Source organism: Phodopus roborovskii, unplaced genomic scaffold (genome assembly GCF_943737965.1).
Source record: "Phodopus roborovskii unplaced genomic scaffold, PHOROB, whole genome shotgun sequence".
In the NCBI taxonomy this organism is placed as follows: Eukaryota; Metazoa; Chordata; class Mammalia; order Rodentia; family Cricetidae; genus Phodopus; species Phodopus roborovskii.
Genome location: NW_026126407.1, coordinates 388,086 through 404,127, shown reverse-complemented (window position 1 = coordinate 404,127; position 16,042 = coordinate 388,086).

Here is a 16,042-nt window from a genome sequence, read left to right as displayed (position 1 = left end):
TTTATTTAGCCTCATGTATTTTAGATAGATAGGTGGCCTTCAAACACTTCAGAGATCTACAGGGTATGGCATGTAAGATGTTTTAATAACATAAGGTGTTTCATGACAGTGAGATATGTCTGCTCCCGGCAGCACTAATCTATTTCAAAAAAGATGACGGTTATTTAAGAACCTCCATATGTGGTTTGCTTTAAATGTGGCAAAGCTAACCACTGGGCAAGAAACTGCCCTTGTCTCAACTGTGACAGTATGCTGTCCTGATTAGACAAGCAAGACACAAAAGAAGGCAACTGTTGAACCTTGCCAAGACAAGGCAGGTAAGTCTTTCAAAATTCTTGCTTCAAAGTAAAGTCTGTCAGATATTCTAGACACATAGGCTGAAGATGGATGCTCCAACATAACAGAGGAGCCTTGGGTAACTGTCCAGACAGCCAGCTGTCTCTGTCATTGCTATAGTTTTGGAACTTTCTTGTTCTGTACTTCCTGTTTACTCAAGTACTATTATATTCTTCTCAAATCTCTGATATGAGTTAAAGAGTAGATAGTTATAGTTTTATCATTTTTGTTACAAATTCAAAAACAAAAAACAACTCACAGAAAGATGTAAAGTGTACAAAAGTTGAGAGACATAAAAGCCTAAATTGTCTATCTAAAAATTGTTTTAATGTCTAAAAGTATATTTTTAGGCTGGTAATACAAGTTATGATAGAAAGTGGTTTAGGTATAAAACTTTGGACTTACCAAGATAGGATAGATAATAGGGTACTTTCTCCAAATTTGCCAAATACTAATGTACTGGACATTGTGAATGTAAATCTTACTTGATAATTGTTCTTATTGTATATAGTTTTACTGTACTAGAGTTAAAACCTTTCCTTTTATTTACACAATACCTGATAATTGTTCTTACTGTATATAGTTTTACTGTGTTAGAGTTAAAACCTTTCCTTTTTTCTAGACAGAAAGGGGGAAATGTTGTGAGATAATATTTTTGTACACTGTGGAGATGTGTGTCTGCCAAGGCACCTTCTGATTGGTTTAATAAAGAGGTGAATGGCAAATAACTAGGAAGGACAGGATGGGGGGGGCGCTTCTGGGCAGAGATAGGAACTCTAGGAAGAAGAGAGGCAGGATTCACCAGCAAGATGCATAGCAAGTTGAACATACAGTATGAAGGAGAGTTAATGAGCCATGAGGCAGAATGTGGAATAATATAAATGGGTTAAGTTTTAAGAGCTAGTTGGGGGGCGGGGGGCTGAGGGGCATGGGAAGGAGGGAGGGAGAGGGAACTGGGATTGATATGTAAAATAAAAAACTATACACACACACACACACACACACAAACACACGCAATACAACAAAGCAATAGACAGTCTTCTTTGTTGCAGGTTATCCTGCTTGGACACTCCTTTGGGGAGGGGATGAGAAGACACAGCACCAAGGACTCAGGCACTGGGAGTCAGTGAATAGCAGAGCTACTGCAGACTCATTTATTAAGGAAGTTAGCCCTGCCTTTATGCCCCCCTCCCAAGGTCCTATTGGCTCAGGCGGCTGACTCTGCTACATTGTCCTTTCCTCAATGGTGTCTCTGGGTCAGGTGTCTCTCCATCAGCCTCTGGGCATTGAGACAGGCTTGGTGGCTTGGATCAGGGAGGAAGTGCCTGCCATGCATGCGCATGCTGCGGGCTGGCCTGGGCACTGAGGGGAGGGGCGGGCGATTGTGGCTTGGGTGAGCTGGCCTGCAGTTTCTCCTACATTTCTTCCTCCTTGGATGTCTGGAGTGGGACAGGCACCATGTAGGTCGTCATGTGACTGCATGGAATACTATATGTACTATGGCTTCTCCTCTGGTCCCCAGACTCTACCTTCTCCCCATCCCAAAGCTGTCACTCCTCCCTCACAACAAAATCCAGACCTCTCATTCAAGCTGACAAGACTGCCCCAGCTTGCCCTGGCCCACACACTTTCCTCTGGATGCTGCAGAAGCACCTGCCAATGTTCATGGTATCCCTGAACACATCACTGTTTCAAGCCTTCCAAGATTTTGTCCAAGACATCTCCTCTACCCATATTGTGCTAAGATAGTAAACTCTTATCTATCCTTCAAAACCCTATCCATATATCATCTTCCTGGAGCCTTTCTTTACTAACTCCTTTCCACAACAGCACAAACTAAAATAATATTTTATTTATATTTTACTAATTATAAAATGTTACATTTAAGTATTAGGTGTTATTTTTCATAACATTTAGCAGTTATTAACAGCTATACTGATACTATAACCCAGGAATTCTTCTATACATACCTCATTTACTTCAGTCTGATGCACTGGCCCTTTAAGGGGTCCCTCCCCTTAAACCTGGGTAGGTTTGCCACTGCCTCTACCACTAGAGGGCAGCAGAGGTGATGCTTCCATAGCTAGGTCATAGAAAGCAAAGAATCATCCTGACCCCCCACCTCACCCCACTAACCCCCCCAACCCTAACTCCCCCCAACCCTGCAGACCCCATCCCACTCCCATACCCATGCTCATTGTCTGGATGCTTTCTCTTCAGACTCATCCACCACCACACTGGGTGAGTCACTCAGGAAGGAGTCCCAGCCTGGGAGCCACACAGGCCATCCAATGACAACCTTCCAGATGTTTCCAGCCACTCACACTACCTTGAATATTGAAGTCCTCTATGGTGAAGGAGTGAAAATCACCCCATAGTACCCTTTCCCAATTCCCAGCTCCTAGTGACAGACCCAACCAGAACCTGGGCAAAGGGTGAGGCTTTCACTTAGCTAGGACACGTGTTATAGTACAATAATAATTACACTGTGATACAGCTGCCCCATTTCTTGGGTGAGATGGCTAAGATGACAACTTGAAGAAGTTAGTCCTCTAATTCCACCATGTGGATCCTGGTGGTCCAGCTTAGCAGCAAGCACCTTTACCCACTGAATCATCTCACCATCCCCAACATCCATTTATTTATTCATCCCAGCAACCCTATTGGGCGTGCATTGTTGTTTGTATTCCTATATGGAAACCAGGGTCAGGAGACTTGGCCAAGTACTCACAGCCTGCCATGGTGGAGGCAAGAACCTACCTCAGGCAGGGTAGATCTGAAGTCCTGCCCTTCACATTCCGTTCCTACGTGGCATGCTCAGCACAGTATATGACCTAGATCTGTAAACCCAGCCCCATCAAGCCAAGAGAGAAGGAGGACACATGGGTCCAGGGATCCCAGCAGGAGGCTGAGCCCTTCTGCACAAAGTGTGTGGAGGCCCCTTCCTGTTTAGCACACGTCCTAAGGCCGGGCATCATGACATCCCTGGAGGTATACACTACCTCCAGCTTGGTCTGTCACTTCACCTGGGTGAAACCCAGGAGTTATTGACTGAATCGACTCCATCAAGATGTCTTCACTCTTTAAAGGTGAAATAAAAAATCCAAAGGTGGGGGAAGGGTGTTGAGGGGTTGAGGGGGACTTATTTACTTGGTATCATAAAAGCTGTTGACAGACATCCCCCTGGAAGGGGATAAACAGCTTAAAGCTCCAGTGGCACGCTCTGGGTGTGTCTCCAGAACCAACCAAGGGTTATCGATGGGCTACAAGGAGGCAGCAGCTGGTCCAGCACAAAGGGATGTTTAATAAATGCTTTTTGAGTTCAAGAGTGAATTAGAAATGCACACAGGCCAGGCTGCCCCCATCACCCATGGCTGGAGAGGCAGTGGCTTGAGCATTATGTCACCCAGGACTGAGCCAGCACCCCTGGGATCCACCCTGGTCATGCCAATCCCAGCCCATACTTTTGTGATTCCTCTTGCTCCCCTAAGAGGGGCTTTAATCTAAAGCTCAGGTCCTCCCTTACCTGTCAAACACCCCACTCATATCAGCTTTGACACCCCAGGGGCCCCATCTTCCTCTGCCAGACCAGCACCTATCTGGGCTCTGTCCATGGAGCATGCTGGGTGCCTAGAACTGTGACTCAGTGCCTCAGGATGGGGTTCCCAACAGGAAATGCTCAATTGTTCTTTCTCGGGTGAACAAGTGAGTGAGTGAGGAAATGAATGCTTGCCTAAGTCTTGATGCTCCCCAAGGCATTTTCTAGGCTGTCTTCAAGAGCTCTCCCACCCTGCCCATGGTGCCTCACTTTGACCTTACTTTATAGGTAAGAAACAGACTCAGCAAACATAAGAGGGTAGCCTAAAATAAAATGGCTAGGAATGCCTCACCCTCGATCCTAATTCCTGTATTGGAATCCCAGTGACCCCTGTGATGGCTAGTATTTTTAACTTGTCTGAATCTAAACCCCCTGGAGATGAGCCTCTCACCACACCTGTGAGGAATTATCTAGATATTCTGGGAATATCTGTAGGGAATTGTCTTGATTACTACATTAACTGATGATGGAGAAAGGCATATCTTATGGGCGAGGCCATTCCCTAGGCTGGGGATCCGCACTGTATAAAGTGGGAACATTGAGCTGTACACTAGTGGATTCACCACTTCTCCTCTGGATGCAGGTCTAAGTGGGCCAGCTGCTTCAAGCCCCTGCTGCCTTGACTCCCCCACCACAATGGACTGGTGCCTTGAACTGTGAACTGAAATAAACCTTCCTTCCTTCCTTAAGTTGCTTTTGTCAAGAATGCTTTATCACAGCCATAGGAAAAGAAACAAAGACAACCCCCAAGATGAAGTGGGACCTATCAGAACGTGACTCCATCATGAGAGTAGAGCCTGTGGGCATGTGTCAGTGCCCTGGTAAAAGGGGACAGGGGGGCAGGGGGACATGTTTGTCCCTCCACTTGCTGTCAATGAGCCAGAGACCAGACCCTCCCCCAGACATCTTCCCAGTCTCCACAACTTAGTGAGAACTAAGCACCTGTTACTATTGAGACCCCCCCCCAATCCCATGTATTCTAGCAGCCTGAACAGAGACAAGCACAGCCCAGCTAGCGGGCCTGGTCTTTATCCTCAGTGCTTCCCACTGCACCAGACCAAAACTCAGAGCAGCACTGATCCACACATACTCCCTCATGTTCCGGCACTCACACACAGGACATGGGAGAACGAATATGCCTGTGCAGGTATGCACACACGTGTCCATGCACATGGATGCAGGTTGCACACAGACACATACGATTGGCATGCACACCCTCGAATGCATGCACACGAACAGGAATGCCTTAAGAGAAGAACGGTTAATAGAGAGAAAGTCCCCAGCCTCCACCAATGCCATCCTCCAAGCCTTTGATTTCCAGCTTTTAATTTCACATCATCAGTTATGACATCAAAGCAATCTTCCCACAGGTGCACAGGACCCAGGCTGTCTCCAGCAGCCCTGATTCCACATTCCTCTTCCCACTGGGCCCTGTGCCAGTGGCATTTCGATTCTCATTAAACTCCATGTGGGGAGCATGGGAAAGCGGGGGGGGGGGGGGAGAGCCACACCTCACCTCTATGGCCACCTAGTTCAGTTGCATGTGTGATGCTTACAGAGGTGGGTTCCCACTGCTGACCAAGAAGGGGAAACTCCCTTCCCCACCCAGATGGCCAGGGCTCCTACAGGATTCCTGCAAAGCCCGACTGTGCAAACTCTACAGTGCTGCGTACAATTGAGAGAGTCATTCTCCACTCTCCTTCCCATCGCCTCACTAGAATGACAGATTGTCACCTGAAATAAGATTTGAATGCTAAGAAGCAGGTGGCTGACTGCTTGGGGGTTAGAGGAGAGTGGACCGTGAGTGGACACTGGGAAGCAAGCCCAGGAACAGGCTGGAATGTCTCGGGCTTGAGAGCATGGGCTGACGTCAGGCTAAAAATAGCTGTGCATGATAAAAGTCTGTATGTGAAGCAGGGGACCCTCCAGCAGAGCGGGAGAAGAGACACGGGTCTGAGGCTTTCAAATCCAGAATGCAAAGGAGTGCTTAAAGCAAAGCCCTCTGTGCCTCCTGCTTCTCTACTCAAGTCCCTGAAGCTTCTCCACCTCCTGCCAGACCTCTGCAGTAGGGTTTGGAGGTGAAGGCTTCCCGGTGAGAAAGAACAGACTCGAGCATCCCAGTCATGCTTTCCTCCACACTTCCTCCATATCCAGTGCACACCAGGCCCCCACACATGGAGTGTCCAGGCACCCAGAACGCCCAGGAGAAAGCCAGAGACAAAAAAAAAAACAAAAACAAAAAACAAAAGCCTGGGGGTGGGGCTCAGACTAAACACATGCAAGGTACAGCGGCACACTTCAAATGCTGAAAATTATCCTCAGAGAAACAAGAGGTGCATTCATAAAAAAAAAAAAAAAAAACAGGTGGAATGGAGAGATGGCCCAGTAGTTAGAGCACTGATTGCTCTTCCAGAGGAGCAGGGTTCAATTCTGAGCACCCACATGGCAGCTCCCAACTGTCTATAACTCCAGTTCCAGGGCTTCTGACACCTTGACACACACATACGTGCAGGCAAAACACCAATGAACATTAAAAAAAAAAAAAAAAAAAAAAAAACTTTAAAAAAAAGCAGTCCCTTAGAGTATAAACAAACAAACAAAATGCTAGGAAGAATTAAAAAGAAAAACTCTTGGAATTAAAAAAGAAAAGATTCCATTAGAGGGCTGGAGGAGTCCACTAAGGAAATTACTAGAATATATATCAACAAGAATAGGAATGAAAGACAGGAGAAAGGTGATTGGAAATTCAGGAAATGGTCCAGGATACTTGCCATGTAGCTATCCAGAGCTCTGGGGAGGGAGGAGGCAGAATATGACCATTACCACAAAGGCAATTAGGATGACATCTGTTGTAGATCCCAGTTTCAGATGGGTGGCACCTGATAGTGGAGGCACTTTATTGGAAAGTCTCAGAACAATAGGGATGAAGAAGATAGGAAAACCACCAGAAAAGGAAAAGACTCCGATCTTACACAAGTGGCCTGGGAACTGTTTGGTATTCAACTACTATAAGCAATCTCAGGTGTGTGGACTCCTACATAAGGGTGTAAGTGAGGGAAAGTAACAATGTGGAACAGGAAACAGCATGTCCAAAGTGGGGAAGGAGCCAAGTGGAACATGGGATAAGGGTCGCCCAGACTGCTGGCGGTGCCCCTAGGTGAGAGAGGAAAACAGAGAAAAAAACCACAGCCAGAAAACCACGTGATCCTCTAAACACACCTACGTCAGATGCCCAAGGCTCCTGCGGTGGAGCCTACAGGCTCAGAAGAAGGGCACCCAACAAGTGCCTTCTAACCCCCCAACTAGCTAAGCCTCCTCTCTGGTGGTCACTACTAAGCCAGAGCAGGTTGTAACTTAGCCTAAGCCTCAGCTGGTTGCTATGGAAATGATTGGCCCTTAAGCAGAGCAAATACCTCAGTACTCATTTCTTGAGGGCAGGGGAAGCAGGCTGCCGCTGGTGGATCAAAAGCAGGAGGTGATTGTTAGGGTTCCTAGAAGGTGTTACATGCTCAGAGAGAGGCTGAGGAGTGATGCTTCACTTCCAAAGATGAGAAGTCTGAGATTTAAACATTCACTCTCTCCTCCCCCCTCTTTTCTCTCTCTTTCTCCCTCCTCCTTCTCTCTCCCTCCTGTGACAGTATAAAAACTGTCACACGGAGAGCTGGAGTGCAAGCCTCTGGCTTCACTGAGAGAGGTCCTGAGATCACAGTAGACTGAGCCAGAATCACAGTCCAAGACTCTCAATACTTCCCTCCCTTCCAGAACCTTCTTCATGTCACCTACCTCTCATTCTACAGAAATGGAACCAAGCAACTATTTGATGTCAGGCACTGGGAATTCTTATATAAAATCCATCTTGGGGCTGGAAAGATGGTTCAGCAGTTGAGAGCCAATACTGCTCTTGCAGAGGGCTGGAACTCAGTTCCCAGCACTCACACTGTTGGATACTAATTCCCTGTAACTCCAGCTCTGGATGATCTGCTGCCCTCTTCTGGCCTCCTAGGTACCTGCACTCATGGGCACAAATCCCACCACAGACAACAACAACAACAAAAAATTTAAATAAAAATAAAACCTTAAGAAAAAAATACCTGTGGAAAGAAGGGAGGGAGGGAGGGAGGGAGGGAGGGAGGGAGGGAGGGAGGGAGGGAGGAAAGAAGGAAAAGAAAAAGGCCTGTACCAGGCACGTTTGGAATTATGGGATGCCTAAGCAGCTTCTTCCCTGAAGTGGAGTGAGAGGACCAGGTCAGATCTTCTTGGGAAGGTCCTCTGAAGGCTTCTAGAGATTATTGGAACAGTTCTACATGGAAACCTGATGATACAGAGACCAATCCTTACAGGCTAGAACCTAAGGTCAGGTCTGAGATCCAAGGACAGGATACCTACTGAGGCTGGAGAGGCAAGCAGATGGTCCACACCTGGAGCTAGCATTCCCTCCTGCAGAGGCACTCCTGGGGAAACTTCAAATCCTATAAAACCAGAAAGGCACAGAGATCCAGAGTCTGGGCAGGACTGCCTACAGGGAAGTGTCCTGTCCAAGGAAGGAGGAAGACAAGAGCGAACAGGGTTTGTCTCAAAGGTCTTGGGAGAATGGTTAGAGCCTCTTGAGATGATAGGCTTGTAAACCCCCTTCTCCAACACTCAAGGGTTACTTTTTAAAAATTTCCCAACCTTCTCATCCCATCCACACCCTAACCACCCAGTCCCAGCCCCTAGGTAATTATAAAGAAGTTAAAGTGAATTACACACGCAGGGTTTATTTTGTGTTTTGCTGCTGCTGCTGCTGCTGCTGCCAATTATGGTGCAATTAGACTGTCTTCATTAGCAAATGAGATTAGAATTAACATTGTTAATTACTCGTTCTGTTAAATGGGGAAGCAATGTGGGGAGGGGGGATGAGATGAGGGAGGGAGGAACCAGACATATATCACAGGTTCACATCCATGTCCAAAAGGGTTCTTGGGCCCATGGCAACTGGAGTAGGGAAGGGATCCACCAGATGTCCAGCAACAGGCAGGTGTCAAGGACTAGGGACTCGGCTCCTTGCTAACCACACACTGAGCATCAGTCTGTCCAGTCACTTAACCCATGAACATCATAAAACATGGGTCTTAGCATCCCCATTTTTCCTTTTGAATCAACCCCTTTGATGATCTATCTTGCCTCATGAAGAACATTAGCTCTCATTTGTCAGATGTGGGAGTTGAGACCCAGTATATAATGAAATGAGTGGTTGGCAAACCATGTCCTGCTCACTAGATCTGGCCTACACATGCTTTTATAAGTAACCTTTATTAGAGCCCAGACATGCTATTTAAGTATGTATTGTAAATAAATACTACTGGCTCGTTAAATTGTAGCCATACTCCACTATAACGTTTAATTCATAACACTTTTAGTTTTTACAATTACGTTTTATTTATTCTGTGTATACAGGGGGTGCACAGTGCCATGATACACATGAAGAGGTTGAAGGATGACTTGTGGGAAATCTGTTCTCTCCCCCACCATTAGGTAGGATAGAACTCAGTTATAGCCTTGCAAAGCAAGCACCTTCACCTGCTGAGCCATCTTGCTGGCACCAGTTTGTAAATTACAAACTAAAGTAGTAGCTGATTGGCTACAGCAGTGACCACATGACCTGTGAATGCATCAGCAGTGAAGGGAACATGATCAGTATATTCTGCTTAAAAACATCAGGATTCATGGGGGCTGAAGAGATGGCTTACAGGTTAGGAGCGCTGGTTGCTCTTCCATAGGTCCTGAGTTCAATTCCCAGCAACCACATGATGACTCACAACCAACAAGCATCTGTAACAAGATCTGGTGATTGCAGACAGAACACTGTATACATAATAAATAAAATCTTTAAAAAACAAACAAACAAAAACCACCATCAGGATTCAATCCTGGAGCAGGCAGGATACTGCTGGTATTTAATGGTTGCTGGTATCTGCACTTTGGCAGCAAGTAAGAATTGGGGCTTGGGGCTTGTGGAGCCTGGAGTGATGGTTCAGCAGTTAAGAGCACTGGCTACTCAGACAGAACCCAGGTTCAGTTCCCAGCACCCATGTGGTTGCTCACAACCCTTTGTAACTCTAGTGCCTGAGGACATGATCTTTTTCTGACCTCTGTGGACACACCTGACTCAAGCTGCACAAATACCATGCACATAAATTAAAATAAATGTTTTTTTTTCTTTTTAAGTGAGAGCTGTGGAGTGATACTCGGAAGCTTCATGGCTCCATTCTAGAGTCACCTAGAGAGTCCCAGCCCTCAAGGTGAGGGAGCAGACTCAATTCCCCACGCTCACCTTTGTTTGGTGGTCAGCTTGGCCTCTATAGACTCTAGCTGAGTTCCTCCCGCAGACCCTCAGTGTTTGCTCCTCTCTTCCCTGACCCAGGTGTTGGAGGTAGCCACAGCAACTCCTGGAAATTCCCCTGCAGTCTCACCTCCCAGCTGTGAGGATTAGAGAACTCAGGAGCCAAGAACCACGCACAGAAGACTGAAGGTTGAGATGCCTAAAATGAGGTGGACCCATAGGCCCGCCCCTTCCGGAATGGTGGATACCTCCCAACCTACATCAGTGCTAAAGGGGTCTTAAGTCCTTCCTGCTCTCTTGAGGACAGACACTAGAGGGAGGAAGTCTCAGACTTACATGTTGGGGCTTCAGAGTGCGAAGAATTTCTACTGTAGGAAAGGGTTACAATGAGTGAGAAGTGGGAAGTTTGTGTCCTAGGAGTTGGTCTTTCTCATCCACAAGGAGTGTCTTCTTGCCTCTTTGCCAGGGGAAGCATCCCAATGGGCTTCTGCCTCCTCCAGAGTTAACTGAAACCTAAGACAAGGGTGAGGAAGGAAGCCAGGTGTTGCTTCAGAGGGATGTGTTTCCCCTGCACTGTGGCAGGAGTGCGGACAGAATGACCTCCCCTATCTCTGATTCCCCAATGTTCATAGGACACACTCTCTGTCCCTCTCTGTCCCTCTCTGCCTCTCTCTCCCCTGTTGTCCCCTTCCCACTTGCAGGCCCCTTGGCTTTTCCATTGTCCTCTGTCCCCAGGATGTGTTCCTCTTTCTGCTAGTTCCCAGAGCCTGCTAGGTTTGTTTGGGGAATCCTCTGGGGTCTCTAAACCTTTCTGCTTCTCTGATTGCTGGTTGACTTTTGGTGAGGGGGGCAGGGGACTCCAACACTTTCCTTCTTTACCCTTAAGGACTGAGAGATGCCTTCAGATGACTGCATAGGCTCCTGAGACCCCTATCTCTCCCAACCTGCTACTCAGACCATGAAGAAACTTCTTTCCCTGAGATTCTTGAGGATGTCCTGGAATATGCCACAAATCTGAGCATCTGGGGGCCTTAAAGAGAAAAGCTGATCCCTTCTTGTGGGGACAAGTACCCTATAGATTGGAAAGAAAGATGACGGAGTCCCAAGAGAGTGACCTCTCTCCTACCCCTGTCCCAGCCATGCAGATAACGGCTAGTTTCCTAGAGATCCCCTTGAACCTCAGGGATAGATTGGACCAGGATACAGGGGAGTGATACATGGATGGACGCATGCATGAATGAATGCATGGGTGGGTTGATACATGCATGGTGGATGGATGCATGGGTGGATGCATGGATACATGAATGGATAGATGGATGGATGGATGGATGGATGGACGAATGGATGGTTGGGTAGCTGGATGCATGGATGGATGCATGCATGGATAGATACATGCATGGATGCATGGATGGATAGTAAGCCTGTCTCTTCCCAAGGGAAGAGGCTGTACCAACCACTTTCTTTTTTCTTTTTGACATAGAGTCTGGTGTAGCCTAGGCTCCTGACCCTCCTGCCTCAGCTTCTAGAGTACTTGGATTACAGGCATGTGCCATCATGCTTAGCCACTTGTGACCTAAGAACCCAGAGTTGCCCCAATGCCAGGCAGTCTGTATGGAAGAGCACTGCCCTCTAAGAGTCACCCACAGGTGACTCTCAACAAGATAGTGTCTGTTGATCTCCCAAAATATAAAGGGGGGCATTAGATCCTCACCTAAGAGTCCACCCTCCCGTACCACACTCCCAGCTACAGGTAGTCTCTGAAGATGGGAAAAGTGCAAACACACACACACACACACACACACACACACACACACATCAAACCCCCAATTGGTTCTCTGACACCTGACATCTTAGTGCAAAGAATGTTCCAGACCCAGACAAAGAACTTAAATGGCAACAGACATTCCAAGACATGAGTTGGACACTGGGGCCAGATAATGTAGTGTTTGCAGATCACAACAAGGCAGCCTCCCTTAGATTGCCTGTGGAAAGTGTCAGCTGTGGGCCAAGTCCCATCCACCTGACATTCCCGTTAATAACAAATCCTAATTAGCATGGCTTTTAAGCATCCATTACATTAATTTAACGCGAAAATCTAATGGAGCTTTATTGGAATTTTTTAGGCAAAATTAACCCTGCGGGTTTCTTACACATGTTTTCATTAGGGGTTGTGAGCTGCCCAGAGAATGGGGAATTAGAATTAGCCCCAGGGTTTAAGCTGTGCACTATAAGCCAGACCTGTGTCACCAAGCTCCCAGGGTGCAGGCCTTTGTCTAGCAAAGCTTTTGCCCTAAACCAGTGTTGTGGGGCCTTCCCCATCCCAAAATCTTCAGTACTGGAATGCTGAGGAATCTCAAGACAGGGTCCCTAGAGCCAGAAGTGACCACTTGCTTACAACTTAGTTCTAGCCTAAAGCAAGTAGGCAGGATAGCACATTTCCCTGAACAAAACATAAACTAGAAGAATACCTCTACCAGCCCATGCTTTCCTCTCCTTCCTGTCTGGAACATCGGAGTCAATTCTGGAGCAGTCTCAACAATCTTCTGCCATGAGAACAAAAACCCAGGCTCAGAGTGACTGAAGAACTTGGGACAGGAAGAATCTGGCATCACTCAGCTGCAAGAATCTGGCATCACTCAGCTGCAGTGTAGTGATTTTCCTTGGTCTGGCTTCTTGATGCATAGGAGAAAATCCTTATTTGTTTAAGCCACTGGGATCAGAGTGTGCTATTACTCTTCCAGCCCCAAACAGTCATTGCTGATACACTTCCATGCTGGTCCTAGACTCCCTATAACCTTGAGCATTTGGAGAGGTCCAAATGTCCATTTCCTCACTTGCAAAGTAGACAAATGACAAATGGAATATACCAGGTTCTTAAAGACATCTAGACCACAAATCCTGACATCACAGCCCACTCCAATGGCACTGTTCCATACAAATTATCAACACCAGCCCCAAGGACAGGAGTGCGTGAAGATAAGAGACCTGGGTCCTGGCTACTCACTCCACCCAGAGAAGATACAGTTGCTCCAAACATACAGCCTGTGAAGCCCCAGCCTTGAGGAGTTCTGGGTACTTATTGATTAGGACTACAGAGACTGTCCCTAGCATGGCACACAAGGGAGACAGTTCTAGAGCATGTCTTCTTGCTGCTCTTGTCCTGAGTCTCCTGGTAACCCTGATCCATGGACCTGGACCTGGGGCTCATTCTAGCAAATTCTGGGTGGTGCAGGTGGTATAGGTCATCCCTTAGCAGAGGCCCTTGGCATGCTCACTCTGCCTGTGATTCTGTACAAGATGCTTACTTAGTTGCTCTTCTTAGAGAGTGACTTCTGTCAGTCATGTCATGTGGTTTCAGGCATAGTATGGTACAATAAACTGAATTGTTCTTAAAATCAAAAGCTGTGTTCAAATCCCTGTGGTGCCTTCCAAAGACCCTGGAGAAGGCAAGAACCTAGACAAGGCCAACATCCCACACTGGAGAGAGGGGGAACACAGAAAGCAGGTAAAGGGGGGCATGTCTGGACATTCCCACATTCAAAGAAAATGTAAAGTCCATGTAAATGGCATTCTCGAACATGAGCCCCTCCCCCCCAATACCCATTCTTATCATAGGAGGGAAGCCAGACTGGGTGGTACAAGCCTACCATCTCAGCTACTCCGGCTGAGGCCGGTGAATCCTGAATTCAAAGCTAATTTGGGAAGCTTGGTGAGACCCTCTCTCAATAAAAAAGTAACAGGAGAGCTGGGGCTGTGAGTCCGTGGTCCAGTCCTTGTCTTATGTGCATTAGGCCCTGGGTTCAACCATAGGACATAAAGGAAAGAAGGAAGGAAGGAAGGAAGGAGGGAGGGAGGGAGGGAGGGAGGGAGGGAGGGAGGGAAGGAAGGAAGGAAGGAAGGAAGGAAGGAAGGAAGGAAGGAAGGAAGATCTGATCCAATTCTCTGTTTGGGGGGTTTTGGTTTTTGGTTTTGTTTGTTTTTCTGAGACAGAGTTTCTCTATGTAGCCCTGGCTGTCCTGGAACTAACTCTGTAGACCAAGCTGGCCTTAAACTCAGAGATTCACCTGCCTCTGCCCCCTGAGTGCTAGGATTAAAGCCTGGTCCAATCCTCTGTTTTTATGGGTAGAGAAGTAAGACCCAGAAACATGACGTAACTTTCTCAAGATTACATAGCAAGTTGCTAGCCCCCTAGGAGCTCTCCAGTCTCCTGTCCTTGACTGTCAGTGACAGGGAGCAGGAGGTGGGGTGGGGTCCTTTAGTCTTAGGAGCAGGGCTGAAGGAGACCAGAAGAGTCTGACAAGATGCTGTCACCAAGCCATCTCAGACAAAGCCTTTTTATTGGGCCAGGCAGTCAAGACAGGAAATCATGATGTCGGGGATTCTGCTCCCCAATTAGTGTCAGTGTTCATCTGCAGCCCAACCCACTGCAGGTGGCAAGTCTGACTGTCCCCCACCCCCACCCCCAGCAGCTGCTCCTGCCAGCTCCTTGAGGGACCAGGCAACTCCAATACAATAAAGCTAGAAGTGGGCACAAAACCCCACTAGCCCCTCCCCTGCTTGTGAGGCTTATGTGCAGCACCTAGAGTTTAGTGTCACCCCAAGCCCAGCTTTCCAAAGCTGTGTGAGCCTGGCTGCCAGCCCACAACTGTGCTCTGCTACACCAGAACACGGAACACCATGCAAAGGCACAAGCCAGGCACCAATAAGCCTTCAACATGAATGGCTTCCTGCCCCCTTCCCTGCCATCCAATGCCACCAACACAGACAGAGCAGAGATGTTCTAGTCTGCAGAGGACAGAAATTCAATCCTTGCCTGACTCAGAAGCCATCTCCCTGTGGACACCTGCAGGATATTCCCAGCATGGGCAGATCTCTTTTCTGTTTTTCAATTGGGATTAAGGTTTTCTCACACTAAGATCAAAATTGGTTTTCCTGGTGTTAGTTCGTGATGAAGGACAATTAAGGGAGAAGAAGGGCCAGGAAGGAAGGCTGAGGAATTACAAGGATGGATGGGCCAGGAGTGGGTTTTCCAGTCTCCTCCATCTGGTAGGAGGAAAGTCAATGGGACCAGGAGGAGTTTCAGTGACGCTACCGCACAAGCTGTCCCAGACTCCCCCAGGTCCCTGAGATAGACAGAAAGCCTTGACCAGAGGTCTAGGGCCCTCACTCTGCTGTGAGTACAAGTGATGTCAAGCCGAAAGCCCCACAGCTCCAGGCCTCACTGGCTTTTCCTGGCCCTGTCATTTCTGTGCCCTGTGAATAGAGGTATGCCTGGGGATCCTCCTGCCCCTTTGCCTGCTTCTCAGGGTCTCTAAACTTTAAGAACCGTGAGCTCCAGGATCCAATGATGAAACACTAGCTGTAGCCACGCCCAGCCCTTCTATCCCTCTGCCAGGCACAAGGACTTTACAGGGGTAGATCTGCTCTTACCTCTTTCTGACACTCCCCATACTCACTCCCTATGTGTGCATGTGTGTACACATGTGTGTGTGTTCACATATATGCGTACACACTGTCCATGGGGTCTGGCTAGTACATATTGCTCCTTCCCCTCTTCAGCCCCACATTGTCTTCCCGTCACCTGCCCAGTCTGTCGGGAAGACCTAAGTGGAAGCCATAGTGTGGAACTACCATGGTCACACATAGATGTGCTCCACAGTTCCACAGGGAGCCCTGCATGGGGGCTGGGAGACCTAGTCTTACTGCTTGCCACCACAGTACTGTGACTATGGAACCATAAGCTATCACTGGCCTTTATTTGGAAAATTCAAGCATGACAAGATATG